Source organism: Piliocolobus tephrosceles, chromosome 10 (genome assembly GCF_002776525.5).
Source record: "Piliocolobus tephrosceles isolate RC106 chromosome 10, ASM277652v3, whole genome shotgun sequence".
Classification (NCBI taxonomy): Eukaryota; Metazoa; Chordata; class Mammalia; order Primates; family Cercopithecidae; genus Piliocolobus; species Piliocolobus tephrosceles.
Window position 1 is genome coordinate 71,655,277 of NC_045443.1, and position 17,315 is coordinate 71,672,591.

The window sequence follows — 17,315 nt, forward strand, 5'->3', positions numbered from 1 at the left end:
TCTTTGATTTAATTTCCTTATCCAGGCCTTAAGAAGCTGGATTCTAATTCAAATATCAGTATTCTCATAGTAACTAAATGTGCTATAGGTAATATGTAGATATTTAATTTCATTTTATTTATTTTTTTGATATTAATAAACAATTGTTGTAGCACCATCCACTAAACAGTCTTTCCTTTCTCCCTAGTGAATTATATTTTTTCTCCCATTTGTTGGCTGGAAGTCACAACCCCTATGACCTTGGAAGAAGCTAACTAGGTCCTTTAATGACTGCTTGAGGTATAACACTCACTATTCCTTCCCTCCCTATCACTACCTTTATCTGAGTAAGAAAAAAGTCTCCATTGTGTTAAGTCTCTGAGATTTTACCTTTTACCTATTAACAGTCATTAGTGTTAGATTGACTTACATGCTGTTGAGTTCTACGCAGAAAATTTTCGTTTTCATTTTACATGTTGAATCCAAACAAGTGGTCTATAATTATCATTTTATCTTTATATTGTCCAGTTATAATGTCAGGTATAAACTGGCACCCAAAATAAATCGGATATATTTATTTCCCTTTTAATTATCTTAAACATTTTGTATAAAGTATATATTATCTGGTTTTTTGAAAGTTTGGTAAGATTGTTATGAGTCTTTCCTCCCTACTCTTTCGAGAGAGTAGGGATTTTTTAGGACTTTTGATCACAAATCCACTTGAGATTGCTTTTAAATATTATGAAAACTATGGATCCTTTAATTATTAAAGGATATTTAATTGCACAAATACATATTTACTGAAAAGTTTTGCACACAACTTTGTGTGTCCCTTTATCAGTGTATTGAATCAAGTTTATAAACCACTTACTTAGCACAATGTTAACCATGGGTCAGAATTCTTATCATCCCTTATCAAAAATTTCCTTTATCTTCTGTGCTGTTTTCTCCCTTGACTTTTATAGTGTTAATAGCTATAATTCAAATTTATTTAAATAATCCAGTTCTGACTTTCTTCTATCAAACTTGTTTTAACGTGAAAAAGTGCCACCAAGTGATATGTTGAGTAATTAAAAAGTTATCACCATTAGAAGGAGCAGTGAGTCACAAGTAAAGTTACTGACATTGTAGATTTAAAGTGAGAAAGTGTAATAAGCAAAACAAAAATCCTATTAAAATTAGGTAACCAAAAGTCAACAAAACAATTTGTTTTATATTAGGACTTTATTCCTTTGAATAGAGTCAATAATTTAATGACTTAAAATGACTATAATCATTTTTCATCTGCATTTAGACACGGTAAATCACCCTAATGTTTACATAGAGCTGGCCAAGTTCCAAGGGCTTTTGTGCCCATCTATTTCCTACATTTACTTTGTCCCTTCTTCATGCATACACATGCGCCATAACAGTGCAACACATCAAGGATAGCTAATATCTGAGGGCCCATTAACATGCTGCTTATTTCTTGACTAGGAGAATTGTTGATGAGCAACATGTCACATTTCTTGGCCTCTAACTTAACATCTACTACATAATGTGTGCCAAATAGCCTGAAGAGGTAGCAACTGACACTGGGAACTGGCCCCGCATCTTTCTTATGGCAATAAAAAATGTTGCTAATGAATTACTCTTTAGTCTCCTAAACAAGAACTGAATTCATAAGATTCTCCAAATACCTATATTAGAATTCCTCACATGCCTAGACCATACTCTAGTCACTTGATAGATGCCTGACAGATTTGCCCTTTCTGAAACTGCTCCCTAGATGTGTGTCCACCTCTTTAAGCAAACAGAAGTAATAAGTAAACATGTGTTTCAGCCATATTTCCGAATGGGACTTAGGATGAAGGATTCTTCTCTTATTTTTATCTCCATTTGGAAATGATCTCTGTAATACTACCTTTCAGTTCAAGTGTGTGAATGAGCCATGGGGACTGCTATAATGCTAGTCACTTGAAACAGAGGACATTTTTACATGCTACTTGAAAATTTTATATTCAATGGAGAAGCGAAATTGAGAACCAGAATCATTTGTACATGGCTTTGAGTTTTCTACATTCATTTTCTCTTTTATAGTGAAAAGCAACCCTAGGTAATAAGAAGCGTAAGAGAGAATGCAATTTACTGCTAAATCTACTATTTATAGGACTTATGTGAAACTGACTGAGGGGGACAGATGCTTGGTTTTTATTCCCCTCTTTACTACTAATTTACTTTACAACCTTTATCCATGCAATTAACTTCTTCATTCTTGATTCATCTAATTTAACTGTAATGGCCATTATGAAAATTACAAAAATATGTATTTTTTTCATAATTAACCTTTAGTATTTCCAGCCCATGTAAGTAAATTCTTATGAGACATTATAATGATAAAGATCATATCTTCTGTCCAAATATTATGTCTCAGTTTCCCTATCTTTGGGGTTATTCAATCAAATACTCTCCAAAGCTGTAGAGGGGAGAAAGGACTATTTGATTTCATCTGTGATATGGACTAAATTGGACTAGCTTATTAAAATTGCAAGTCATAGCAGAATTGAAGAATGAGTTTGGTAGATTACAAGCAATATTTTTTTAAAATAAAATTACCTGAATTTTTCAGTAATATATGTATATATATTTACTGAGGCACAATGTAAAATGCCTTCATTATTATGGACTGGGATTATAAAATTCTTTGGTAATCTGCTGCTTAGACTCTACTAGTTCTTTATTTACTTTTGTTTCATAGATTAAAGTCATTTTTATTGACAAATTCTAAACCACTTTATTTAGGTATGATTACTATACAATAAACCATACATGGTTAATGTATACTGCTTGATGAGTTTGTATATACCCATGAAACCATCACCACAATCTATGCCATAAACCTATCCATCACTTCCAAAGGTTTCTTCCTGCTTTCTTATTTATTAGTATTTTTTTGTGTGATAAGAACATTTGGCATAAGATCTGCCCTCTTAGTAAATTTTTAAATATACGATACAGTATTTCTACCAATAGGTACTATGTTGTACAGTAATTCTCTAAGATTTCTTCACCTTACATAACTGAAACTCCATATCTTTTGACAAAAACTCGTTTTTCGTTTTCTCCAGTTCCTGGCGGCCACTATTTAACTCTCTGTTTCTGTAAGTTTAACTATTTTTAGATGTGTTATATAATGGTAGCATATAGTGTTTGTTTTTCTGTGTCTGATTTCTTTCACTTAGCCTAATGTTTCCTGGATTCATCCATGTTGTCACAAATGATAGAATTTTCTTCTTTTTCAAGGCTAAATACTATTCCATTGTATCTATATGCCATATTGTATTTATCCACTGACTGTTGATAGATATTTAGGTTGCTTCTATGTCTTGGCTATTGTGAACAATGCTGTAGTAAACATGGGAGTGAAAATATCTCTTCAAAATAATGATGTCAATTCCTTTGGATATATACCCAGAAGTGAAACTATTATATCATATGGTAGTTCTATTATTAATTTTTTCAGGAAACTCTATACTGTTTTTCATAATGACTTCACCAATTTATATTTTCACCAACAGTATATAAGGATACCCTTTCTTCATATCCTCAACATTTGTGCTTTTGTATAATAGCCAGCTCAATACGTATGAGGTGATATTTCGTTGAGGTATTGGTTTACATTTTGTTGATATTAGTGATCTTGTGCACTATTAGTGATGCTGACCAAGTATGCCATTTCGTAATTTACATTTCTTCTTTGGGGGAATGTCTATTCAGTTCCTTTGCTCATTTTTAATGAGGTTACTTGTCACAAAGCCACAGTAATTATGACAGTATGCTATTGGCATTAAACAGACATATAGACCACTGGAACACAATAGAGAGCCCAGAAATTAAACCACTTATATGTGGTTAACTTAGATAAGTGTACCAAGTATGACAATGGGGGAAATGATGGTTTGCTCATCAAATGATGTTAGGAAAACCAGATATCCACATGCAAAATAAAGAAATTGAACCCTTATCTTACATCCTATGCAAAAATCAACTCGAAATGGATTAAAGACTTAAAGCTAAGACTTGAGAAAATCAAACTTCTGGAAGAAAACACTTAAAAATCTTCTTGACATTGTCCTTGGCAATGATTTATTGGATAAAACACCAAAGGCACAAGCAATGAAAGCAAAAAATAGACAAGGGAACTATCTCAAACTAAAAAGCTTCTGCACAGCAAAGCAAACAACAGAATGGAAAGACAACCTACAGGATGAAATGAAATATTTTCAAAAGATATATCTGATAAAGAGGTAACATTCAAAATACATAGGAACTCCTACAACTAAATAGCAAAAATAAATAATAATAACCCAATTGAGTGACAATCTTAAACCTTATTTTTTTATATTGTAGTCAAATATATATTATCCCAATCTAATCATGAGGAAAACATCAGAAAATTCCAAATTGAAAGTAGTTTTATCCAAATGGTAAGACTGATTGGTACAACAATTTTGCCTCAATATTTCGAAAATAAGAGCTTGTCTCTTTGGAAAGAGATTTCACATGGGGTAAAATATTTTTCCTCTAGTTTCATAGTCACTAGTATTTACTTTTATTAGTGATTATTAGGTGACTTGGAGGTCTAGTGGGTAGCAGCTTTAATGCATGAGTACTTGACTAATCCTCTAATAGGAGCAGAGGGCCTCAGAAGTGACCAGACAGATGTGAGATTCATTAATCCCATAGAAGCTGATTAAGCAGATTATCTTTCTTTCAGAGTATGAAAAGAATGTTGTTATTAGGGCTGATTTGCACTCTAGCTCCTACCAATTACCTTTCTAATTATGCCTGTGGGCCACAAAGTGTCAATATGTTCTAAAGATCCAGGAAAAGCTTTTTCACTTAGTTTTATTGGCAAGATCTTTGAGTTGAGTTTGTGCGCCTGTGTATGTGTGTTTGCGTAATCATGGGTGTGATGTATGTCAGTGTTACGCTTATATCATTAGGTTCTCTGGAAAAAATGATATTTTCTTGGAGACAAAGATCTTTGAATGATCACTTAAAGGACATACTTTCCTTGGAATCCTCTTCTTTGTTTTAGTACAAGTTTGAGTTTCTCAATAATAGAAACTTGAGTGAAATTAGGAAAGTGGAAGTGAAGTGATAAACATTAAGGTAGGGCTGGTCCAGTGCTGGCCAGGTGTGATGTTTGGTGTCCTCTACGACTTGCAGTTCTGGGAAAAAGAGAAGAAGGCTTGTCAAAAGTCCCTGGGGTTGGTGGTTTCCTTCCCACCTGCCTATGCTTCCGCTGACAGCATTAGAGACTCATTTTCCAGTTCTTTAGCTCTAGTGTACCTATTTTTGCTACCCCAGTTTCTGCCAGATAAATGTAAACTGAAATCCCTATATTTAGACCCTTTATTCCTGCAATTCTGTTTTCTTAACAAAACAGAATAAAATTGTCCCTGAAATTAGCAATAGGGGAAGTAATATTAGGCAAAAATAAGGTAATGATTATTCATACTATATAGCAGATGAATTGAAATCCAAGGAAATTACAATCTCAGAAACATTACAAATCAAAACTAATTTTTAGTATCGATTGTGTTAGAGTGCCTTTTTCTGATATGAAGAAATTCTCAATTTTTTGATAATATTAGCTTGTACCATTAAGCTGGATTTGTAGATCAAAATGGTTGAATGCTGGCAATTTCATGTAGCTCAGTGTAATAATTTATATCAATCAGGAAAAAATAATTGTTTTTTATAAGTGAAGGTAGATTAACATTTTCTTCTAGATAGCATTCAAGTGGGAAATAAGTACATGGGGAATAGTGTTCAAAAGCTATGAAGAGTGTACTTGAGTGGAACATTACTGACCAAAGAATTTAAAAGAAAAATAAAAACTGAGAGAAAATTTTGAAAACTAAAGGCTTTTCCAATTTAAAAGTGTTTTCTTGCTGTCAGGCCTGAATGATTTCCCAGAATGTAAGAGTATCATATGATTTTGGAAGAAATTGTATTAATTCTATTTTTTTGATTGGTAAAACTGTGTTTGTGTGAGATTCTACCTTTCCATTCACTAAGCAAATAACATTATAATGAGTTCTGAAATTAATGTGTTTCTGGCCCATGCACATATTTAGGAAGAATGAAGAATTTGGCTTCTAAATAATATACTCCAATGTAATTTTTAGCATATATTTAACAATGACCTAGAGGATACTTATGTTAGAGTACTTAGTTATTGTTGTATTAAAATACCATAACTGAATTTAGTTTCATGTTCAATTTTCCTTTCTTCTGATTATCCCCAGGAATAAGAGATGTTTAAAAGGACAATCTCAGAAAAGTTTCTTTAGCTATAATCAGTGTGAGAAGTCTGGCAGGTGTTTATTTTTAAAAGTGGTGAGATTAATGTACTCAGTGAATAATGTAATGAGGTATGCTAGGAAGATTGCTCATAAGTTGAGAGAGAGAAAAAGTAAAACACAGTTAGAATGTAAAACCTCTCCTATAATTCGTAATTCATTTATAAAATCCAGAGTCATTGTAATGATTTAAAGCAATATAGTCAGACCAAATGCTTTATTTGGTGAATTTCTGCTAGATAGCAATGCTAAAATTAGGAAAGAAGCAAGTGCATGCCTTTTATCACATTATGAGATATCTTTTCGGAATTTTTAAAATGCTTTAATTTGTAGAATTGGTTCAATTCCACCATTTTCATGATTTATATATATCATAAGGTCTACCTTTAGTCAAATGTGAACTTGTACAATTAAATCTTTCATTGTATACTCAGATGCTTTGAAGTCCACAGATCTAATAATTCTGGTAGCTCCTTTGGAATTTTCAGTTTGGGAGGAGCTTATAAATTATAGATAAAGTGATTACATAATGATGATTAAATGTAAATGTAATTAACATATATAAACATAATTTTGATTCAATCTTTAATAATTAAACCTCTTTCTTCAAAAATTTTTAAACTTTTGTCCTTTAAGTTTTAAAATGTATCTAAAGAGGCCGGACACAGTGGCTCATGCCTGTAATCCTAGCACTTTGGGAGGCCAAGGCAGGCGGATCACAAGGTCAGGAGTTCAAGACCAGCCTGACATGGTGAAACCTCACCTCTACTAAAAACAGAAAAGTTAGCAGGGCGTGGTGATGCGCGCCTGTAATCCCAGCTACTCAGGAGGCCAAGGTAGAAGAATTGCTTGAACCCAGGAGGCAAAGGTTGCAGTGAGCCGAGAAAGCGCCACTGTACTCCAGCCTGGGTGACAAAGCGAGACTCTGTCAATAATAAAATAAATAAAATAAAATAAAATAAAAAAAAAAAATAAAATAAAAATTTCCAAGTACCTATTCTGCATTTCATTTAATTATTTTACATATGAAAAATGGAAACTGCATCCTAAATAGCATTTAAAAATAAAATGTATGAACCCACCTAGTAGGTGGTCCAGATTTAGGCCAGTCTATTGGAATGTTTGATTTGGCTTCTAAAAGATTTTATGAAGGGCTAAGGTTATTTCTGTGCCCCTTATCTGCCACTGAAGATTATTACATTCATCCTAAGGTCAGTTCTCTTCATGAACATGAGATGTCTGTGAGCAGAAATTGTGATACCCAGCATCCTTGTTCACATCAAATGGAAAAGCCTGTATTAACTTTATCGAAAGTCCAAAGCAAATATTTAGTTGCATTTCATGATCCAAATTTGTCAAACTTGTCCATCTCCAAACTAAGCACTAACAAAGCTGAAAACATTATCATGACTTAGACTGATTGACTTAGACTACCTATTTCACAGGAAATATGTGATGGTTACTCAGTCATAATGGCTATGATATACTCTCCGAATGGGTTTTTAATAATTAATGCCAAGATTAGTTTTAGTAAAATAGTTTTGTCATTTTGTATTTACTGTGATTATTTGAGGAATGTACTTCCATTAAAATAGAGACCAAATTATGGTCTACAACTTCAGATGGACTCTAATTACCATTTGATTATCCTCTTATGTATTCCAGTTTAGCATCTTCTCCTATTTTTAACCAGAACTATGGCAAGTCTTTCCTAATCTTCTTCATTGCCGGTGCTAGCAATGTGTAAGTCCTTCCCGTGAAACAAACAAAAGCTACTAGGTAAACAAACCTATTATAGTATCATCTCAGATTTCAACACATGAGAATGCCAGGAAGATGGGAGAGACTCAGCATCTACAACTAGAGTGACTCCTGAGTGAGAAGTGACTTGATCTTGCAAGCAGTCTTCAAAAATGGAGAGGCATTTTTTGGAGACATTAGAACTCCAGTAGGAGGGGCCCATAATGCATATAATATTTCCACAAAAGAACCTCTTGAGACTTACACTGATGAGTGAGATGAAATGACTTATGGAAGACCAAAATTTCCTTAAAAAAAACACTAGAAAAGTTATATTAAATAAGAAAAATATAAGTACATATTTAAAGCTTTCAGAAAACTGTTAAAATGCGATAAATATTACAAAGGGTGAAAACCCACAGAAAAGTGATGTCTTAATCTGATATTGCATTTTCCCTAAGTGAATTTGAATTTTTCAGATGTGAACATAAGACTGTGGTATGAACTTTTCCCTGAAAAAAAAAAAGGTTACTGAGAGACAAAATTGAAAGTAGGAGAAGCCCTTAACACAGTTGCTGAAATCTGAATATTCTTAGGGCAAGTTTAAGTCCTCTAAGAAGTAGAGCAGAGTTGGCAGGGAGCGGTGGCTCACGCCTGTAATCCCACCACTTTGGGAGGCCGAGGCCTGCGGATCACGAGGTCAGGAAATGGAGACCACGGTGAAACCCCGTCTCTACTAAAAACACAAAAAATTAGCCGGGCGCGGTGCCGGACTCCTGTAGTCCCAGCTACTCGGGAGGCTGAGGCAGGAGAATGGCGTGAATCCGGGAGGCGGAGCTTGCAGTGAGCCCACATTGCGCCACTGCACTCCAGCCTGGGCCAAAAAAAAAAAAAAAAGTAGAGCAAAGTTTTCATTGAATTTACAGAAAATAAGAAGATTAAACTTATAACTAATAGAGTAAATGATGTTAACATTTCAAAGTATCAGTTGAAGACAGATGAGTAGAAGACGGGATCAGCGAACAGGAAAATAATTCAGTACAAAATAGGCAACCTAAAGCATAAACAAAAATTATAAAATAAAAAATATAAATGACATTAGGAAAAGTTCCTAAAAGAAAAATGAGTTGTGAAAGCTTTGAATATTTCCAATTAAAATCTCTGAAAAATAGGACAGAGAGAGTCAGAAAGATACAATCTCTGAACTGACAATAGTTGGGAATTTCTCAAAACTTATGAGAATATTAACCTACTTATGAGAAAAGACCCGTTAACCTATAAATAAGAACATATACAAAGAACCTACACATAGACCTTTCAGAGTTAAACTGCTGAAAATTAAAGACAAAGACAAATTACAGACAAAGATAGAAGAGAAACACACCACTTCTCTGCTTTTCCCGTTCTGCCTTTCAGCTTGCTACAAGCCCAGCTGAATAAGGAGACATGGGTGGGATTAAATTAAGTTTAACTCCAATTCTGTTTAATAATTTAATATGTTTCCCTGAACATTCTTATATTCTTATGGGAACTGTTTACCATTAGTGCTTATTACAGGAAAATATTTGCTATATAGGAAATAGAGCAGCAGAGTTACAGGTCTGCTGGAGCTCTCCTTTAGAAACTACCGAATGGAGTCTCCAGTGATACATTTTGAAGAAATTAGAGTAGAAAACAAAAGTTCTGTATTATCATTTCTCAGAAGATGTGAACTAAATGTACTGCTTCTTTGAAAGTGTACCAATATATTTTATCTCTTCAGAAAAGATTATCGCTTGGTATTCTACATTATTTCATTATTAAATTCTTCCTCTATCATGCAATGCATTTTGTCTGGCTGAATTCTCACACAAGGTCGTGACTGCACACTCTCACATCACTCCATCTGGCCTAGACCGCTTCTTTAAATTTCAAAAACACATATATAATTGCCCTCCCACCTGGCTAATATCTTATCCATCTCACTAAAAACCTGAGATTAAGGCTATAGTCTTTCCATTTCCTTTCTCTTACTGGTACCTCTACATATTCCTGTACCCTACCTCTTTCTGTTCTTGTATTTTATCAATCATTCCGTCATGTTGCTTTTTTCTTCCTAAATATGTTTTTTTTGTTTTTTTTTTTACTTTTGGCCACTCTGTTAGCTCTAGTGCTACTTAGCTCTTTCCTGTCTTGTCCCAATAACTTCCTAATTACTGTTTTTGCCTCTGGTTTTATAAAACCTATTGTATATGTTGCCAATATTTCATATTATCAGGATTTTAAAAAATTTGGCCATGTCACTTTTAATGCTTAAAAACCTGCAGTGTATCCAAAAGAAATAAAAGACAATATATCAAAGAGATATCTGCACTCTCGTGTTTCTTGCAGCACTATTCACAATGGCCAAAATAAGGAATTGATGTAAGTGACTATCAACAGATGAGTAGAGAAGGAAAATGTGGTAGGTATACACAATGGAATAGTATTCAGCCATAAAAATAAATGAAATCCTTTCATTTGCAGCAACATGCAATTAGCTGAAAGTCATTATGTTAAATAAAATAAGCCAAGAACAAAAACAGAAATATCAAATGTTCTTACTCATATATGGAAGTTGAAAAAGTGGAACTAAAAAAGATAGAGAGTTGATTGGTGGTTACCAGGAGATGCCAAGGAAGTGAGGATCAATGGGGGGAAAATCTAAATGTATTTATTATTAAAGATGGTAATTTATGCACATATAGTTTATCTCGATTTAAAAAATCTAAAGTAGTTGTGAGAAACAAATCTTTTTATAATCATCTTCCTGGTTTCTATCCTCATCTCACACAAATGTAGTTATCCCTCGGGATTGATTCTGGGACCAAAATCTACAGATGCTCAAGTTTCTGATATAAAATAGTGTAATAGTTATAGCTGACTATGTACATCCTCCTGCATGCTTTATCATCTCTAAATTACCCAATATGCCTAATATAATGTAAATAATATGGAGATCATTTTTATGCTGTATCATTCAGGTAATAATAACAAGGAAAAATGTCTGTATGTGTTTAATACAGACACAATTTTTTAAAATAGTTTTGATTCACGCTTGGTTGAATCTACCTATATGAAAAGTTGACTGTATTTGTTAAATTGAGTGTATTAATAATGTATGTTATCTAATGCTATAGGTGCATGTATATGAAAGAAATGGAAAAAATGACAATGATGATGAATTTAAGGGTCTACATTTCCATCAAACAACTTTTGGAACTCTTACGTTCAGGGCATTTTTCTCTAATTAAAACCTTTTGTATAGACACAGTTTGGTCACAGTTCACATTTGAATACAACACTAAGTGATTCATTCATAAAAAGTATAATGTTTGTTTTAAACTGCCTTTTGAACAGAGGATATAATTCAGTCTGAGTCATTTGTACTTTCTCTGTGAGCCACTGGATGGACAATGACACAGGTCTGTAAAACGGCTGAGGTGCTATCTCTTGTCCCTAAACAGACCAGATGAGATGAAACTATTCTTGAAAATTAATACATTATTGGTCACTAAGGCATACTTCCATAATTTACTAAATTGATGTGATAAGCAACACCTTACTTACATAAAAGTTCTAATGCATTTCAAAAGTATGCAATATTTTCTAGCCACTAATTTATTCATGCAGCACCAAATCTATCAAACAATATATAAACCTCCTTATTTTGTATGGAGAGATGTATGAAATTGAACAATGGTGTATACGATAAGGAAACTGTAAAAAATGAGAGAAAGCATGTTTCAAAAAAGAAAAAAAAAAAATCCTTAGTTCATCTTGACTCTTTAGAAAAGTCCAAAATAAACAAATCTAATCAATTTTTTTCTGAAGAACATTACTATCCAATAGTTTTTAAGCATTTGCCATATGTCAGGTATTTTCTCTTCCAGACATTATTTATTCATTCATGTCCACTAAATGAGTGTTTAGAGAACCCCTTCTACGTGATTCCAGCAGTGAAAAAAATAATAAACCTTGTCCATCTGTAGCTTATCTTCTAGTGAAAATTATCTCATTTAAACCTTAGAACAGCCCAACAGCTTAGTATCTAATATTGGCTTCCTTGAGAGAAACTGAGGTTTAGGCTAACTTGATAATTTACCTGTGGCCACAGATAGCAGGTATATAGGAGCTTGGTCTGAATAGTTGGGTCTTTCTTAACTCAGAAACCCCAGCATTTAACCACTACTCTCCATTACCTACATATAAAAGTGTATAAAATGTTACACAGTTATTATATAAATTAAACTATCAATATTACAACCATGTGATTAGTCTTTCACAACTAAAGAACAGGCTCCAATAATAAAGATGAGTTAGATGCTAACTAACATCAAACAAAATTTCATGTAAATTGTATTATCCAAACAGATTACCTTTAAAATCCGTTCAGATGTATCTGCATGGAGACTGTCTTTCACTATGTAATTAGAGCCAGGTTTTTCTTGTTTAGTTTGTTTTGTTTGGGGTTTATATGAGTTTCCTAGGGCTGCCATGACAATGTACCACAGTGTGGGTGACTTACAACAAGAAAAATTCATTCTCTCACAGTTCAGGACTTCAGAACCCCAAATTAAAGCATTTACAATGTTTGTTCTTTCTTGGGGGCTCAGAGGGAAAATCTGTTCCAAGTTCTCTCCTAGCTTCTGGTAGCTGCTGGCAATTCTTTGAGTCCCTTGGCTGACGTCAGCATAACTCCATGACTTAAATTTGAAAATACTGCTTATCAATGTTTCACAGGCTTTGAGTCAGGATTCTCTAATACTTTGCTTATGTTAGTCCTAAATGTTTCTTAACATTTTTCTCAAACCACAAAACGTACAAAAGCATATGATTACTGCTTAAATAGGAACAAAAGATGTGACATTGGCACAGACTCCACTGAAATGTACACAGAAAGTAAAAAGTGAAAAGGCTCAATGTAATGGTTACCTCTCCAACAATATAGAGAAATCCTGAAACCACATCTAGAAGCTACATGGGGTTTCACTGAAGAGTGAAAGATGGTGATAGATTGAAAGTGAGTTTCGTTGTTTGGAGTAGGGTATTCTAGGCAATGAGGACTGAGGGGAAAAAAAGGAATGGCATTATCTTTGAAAGGAAAAAGTAGAGATATTATTTTCTAGTTAACTGTATTCAGTTTGTATGAAACAGTATCCAAAAATTGATTTTAAGTTAGCCCATTGTCTTATGAAACCTACCTCTTTATTCTCAGGGGTGCCATCAAAAATGTATGAAATTGAAATTAAGTACACTTGTTTATCCAAACTTATAGCTTAATGGGGTGAAAGGAAGAGGAACATGGCTTATCAATGGCTATGTATCATTACTCTCAAATGAAAAACATGCAAATTATACATTGTCCTGATAATACACTATAATCAGAATGGAACTAAAAATGTAACTTAGCTCACTGGACCTGTGACTTCATGGATAAAATGTGCAGTTATGGATCAATATGCTGCAATCAATCCCTCGACACTAATTAAAGCATAGAATTCTGGCCAGCATTTATGTCTCTAAATTAAAACACATCACAGACTAACCAGAGCTATACAAATCCAAACACCTATGTAAGACATGGCTGAGCACATAATGACCCAGACACTTGCCTGCTTCAATCCTCACACCCCAAATGCGCAATTCACTACCGTAAAAAAGCTTCCAGATTGTTCAGAGAGAGACAATGATGCCAGGTCTCAAATTAGTCTGTATGGAGATTGGTTTTATCATGTCCCACATAAATAATCCAGAGTTGCAAACAAAGCTTTAAGAATCTCGGAAAAAATGCTAGTTAACATAAAAAAGAAATGTTTTTATCATTATATTATCACAAATGTAGTGTTAGTTGAATAGTAATAGTCACAAAATAATAATTTAATCATAACAATAATAAAAAATTATTTTCAGTATGTCAGTCCAATTTAATCTTTAGTTTAAGGTCATTTAAAATGTATATAAAATGAAATATATCTACTTCAGAGTTTGATATTAGTTTTCCCAGCATATTGATTTCTTATATCTCAAAATGGAAATTTCTTGAAATTTTGCACTATTGATAATGCACACAATGATAGAACTAGAGTCATTGACTTATGTTATGGTGGTAGAGTGTCTCATGTTGGCAGATATAGTCTTCTGTAAATATTTCAATTACATAGTTCTAATTACATAGCCCTAATTTCTATTCCATAGCAACAGTTCCAGATAATAAGCTGATATATATGACTCACAAATCAACTTGATTTTTATCATATAAAATAAGGATTTTTTTGAAATTTAAAATAAAATAAATTATGATATTGGGACATTTTTTAGTGGTTAAAAAGTCAAACTGTTTCTCACATACCTGCTAGGTATAATGCTCTCCTCTTTAATGCATTTAATGCAATAGTATTTGGTTAACTAAAAAAATTAAAAATTGAGTTTCAGTGAATGCAATAACTTTGGGGAGACTTGAGAATAAAATAAGTATTTTCCCTCATTAATTAATTCTGCTTCATGTTCCTAGCTTTCTTTTACAAATATGATACATAAACTTTATCTCGATTCCATATGTAGTAAAAGAACCACAATCCTATGCTGGGCCCTGTGGCTCAGGCCTGTAATTCCACCACTTTGGGAAGCTGAGGCGGGAGGATCGCTTGAGGTCAGAAGTTCGAGACCAGGGTGGCCAACGTGGTGAAACCCATCTCTACTAAAAATACAAAACTTAGCCGAGTGTAGTTTAGTGTATACCTGTAATCCCAGCCATTCAGGAGGCAGAGGCAGGAGAATCATTTGAACCTGGGAGGTGAAGGTTGCAGTGAGCTGAGGTCGCACTACTGCACTCCATCACTCCATTCTGCGCAACAAGAGCAAAACTCCTTCTCAAAACAACAACAAAAACAACAAAACAAAACCCCACAATCTTTACTTAACCTATTTATAGTGAAAACAATTTTGTCACTTTATGCTCTCCCTCTGAAGTCTTGAACAAACTGAATCAACTTTTGTTTATGTCAAGCTGATTTTAGCATCAGAATGTTTCTGGTTTAACAATACAATCTGATTCATTATATACTCATTTTTTGCAGTTGTTATAATGGCACAAAATTGAGCTTTTTTGCTCCTTGAATTTTGCTTATTAGCTAAGCAATGCTAATGCTCATTCATAGTATTTGCATTCAGTTTATCAGGTGTCTGGGTTGGTAGTACCTTTAAAATTATTTATTATGAAATATAACATGTTAGAGATGTTAATATGACATAAATGTACATTAAAGTGGAAAATCATGCATTGGCCATCTATACAACCAACATCCAGGTTGAGTTAGAAAACATTCCCATGAACTTGTACCCATTCGTAATCACATTTCCTTTCTAAACCCTTGAGGTTAACATTGTCTTGATTCTTTTTGTATTCACTTTTATAATTTTCTTTATAGTTTTACCTTCTATGTGTGCATCATAATAGAGCAGAGTTTTTCCTGGTTATGTACCTTTTATCAAAAAACATCATACTAAATACATATTTTTAGTGTGCTTCTTTGGCTCAATATTTTTTTAAAACATGAATCCATGGTGTTGAAATTAGTTTTGGTTTGTTTAACTTCTTCACTGTAAAGATTTCCAGTTTATAAATATATCAAAATGTATCCATCCTATTGTAAATAAACATTGTTATTTTTAATTTGGGATAATTATGAATGATCCTGCTACAAGCATCTCTATGCATGGGTCCTGCTATGCTCCTACAGGCAATTCACTCAAGGCTGAAATTGTTTGTTCATCGGGTATGGATACCTTCAACTTCATCAGATAATACCAGAGTATTCAAAATGTTGGTAAAAATGTACACACAAACCAGTTGTGTATAAAGAGTCCCATTGCTCCACGCATTTTCTAACACATGGACTTGACAGATTTTCTAAGTGATTATTAAACACATTCTCAATTTTCATATGATGCTCTGGTTATTTTAAATTTTACTCTGTTTTCAGGTTCTCATTCAAGAGTTTTGACAAATTTTTAAATGTGATTTTTTTTCCTTAAAAATAAATAGAAGTTCTTTAAATACTCTAGATATGAATTGCTCATCAATCATATATGTGACAAGTGTGTCTCCTGTTTTGTGACTTGTCTCTTCATGCTCTTTGTGGTTTCTTTGGAAGAAAAAAGCTCTTAATTTGGATCTAGATAAATTTATCAATTACTTCCTGTATATGTCATAGTTAAAAAAACTTTCCCTACCCAAATTTGATGAAAATATTATATATTATAATTTGTTTCTTCTCAAAAGCTTTAAAAATTTTAATGGCAAGGTTTTATTTCATGAAATATGGCATACATGTAATGTAATGCACAAATATTTAGTATACAGCCTTATCAAATTTTGCAAACAAGTTCAACTATGTAATCACTACTCAGATCAAAACATAGAACATTAACAGCATACTAGAAACTTTTTACACCCTCTTTTCCAGTCAACAATATCGCAAATATAACTATGTTTTGACCTGCAACAAATTTGTTCTGCATATTTTAAAAATTTGTATAAATGAAACCAGATAGTGTACCTCTCCTTATTACTATCCTCTTTTGAACATTATGTATTAGAAATACATTCATGCTATTGCATGTAGCTCTAACATGTTCCTTTTCATTGCTGTATGATTTTCTACTTTCCATTTATTGAAAAATATAGACTGCGTATCTTATACTATAATTGACATATGAGTCATTTCCAGTTTACGGCTGTCATGAACATTCTGACACGTAGTTTTGATGCACATATATTTCTGTTTTTGTGGCATACATCTAGAAATAAAATCACTAGGGTGTGCCATTTTTCATTTGGAGAAAATGCTACTAAATTGTTTTTAAAATATATTTTACCTTGTGCTAAGGATTTGGTGAGCTTCTTGACTCTGAACTGTTGACACCATTGATTCTTGAACATTCTCAGCCATTTTATATTCAAGCATTGTTTTTGAACTATTCCTTCTATCTGCTTCATCTGAGACTTCAGTGATATAGATTTTTGAATCTCTTACTGTATTTGTTGTTTTGTTATCCTCTTTTCTCTATATTTGAGTCTTCTTATCTCTCAATATTGTATTTTGAGTCCTTCTTAGATCTATTTTCCAGTTGATTGGTTCTTTCTCTAGGTATGTCTAACCTGCTCATACATATAAAATCTGCTCTCAAAACTATTTAGTAGTGATTTTTCTTTCTGTTACTATC